Source organism: Bison bison, unplaced genomic scaffold, assembly GCF_000754665.1.
Source record: "Bison bison bison isolate TAMUID 2011002044 unplaced genomic scaffold, Bison_UMD1.0 scf7180017864468, whole genome shotgun sequence".
Taxonomy (NCBI): domain Eukaryota; kingdom Metazoa; phylum Chordata; class Mammalia; order Artiodactyla; family Bovidae; genus Bison; species Bison bison.
The window spans coordinates 35,689-36,374 of NW_011495029.1; positions in this window are offsets into that span (position 1 = coordinate 35,689).

The following is a 686-nucleotide window of genomic DNA, read 5'->3' on the forward strand; positions in this document are numbered from 1 at the left end:
CCCCTGCAAGGCCTTTCCCCACCTGCCTCACCAGGTGAAATGTTACCTGTAATTAGAGTTCCCACTCCACAGCCTCCTCCCCCTGCTGTCTCCCCCAGTTCCTCTCCAGGCCCCCCTGGAACCTTGTACTTTCCTGGTTTCAGGTCTGTTTTTGTGGAGTTTCTGCAGCTCCCAGCACTGGGCAGGTGCCCTGTCTCTTCTCTGCTGCTCCTCCTGCTCCAGGGCCTCCAGGGCTCCCTCCACCCTCCCAGGCACAGCCTGGCTAGAATACGAGGTGTGGGACCCATTACTGGGACATGAAGCAACCAGCTTCGTGAAGACACAGCACCACACTTCTTTTACCTGCGTGGAGTGCTTAGATTTGTTTTCGTTGTCTGTCATGATAAAAGTTGTTTCTGATAGACAGTGTCATCACATTTCTGAGTGTTTCCGTCTATGGGCATCCTGCACTTTCCAGAGATCACCCTCTGCCAGTAAACTGCAATGTGAGACCTACACTGTCTATGCTTTATGTCATCTTGGTTTAGGAAAGCTTTTGTAGGAACACAGACACACCTGCCTCCATATCCAGGCTCTGCCCCTGCTTATGGCACCCCACTCCAGTACTTTTGCCTGGAAAATCCCATGGACGGAGGAGCCTGGTAGGCTGCAGTCCATGGGGTCGATACAGTCAGACACGACTGAGC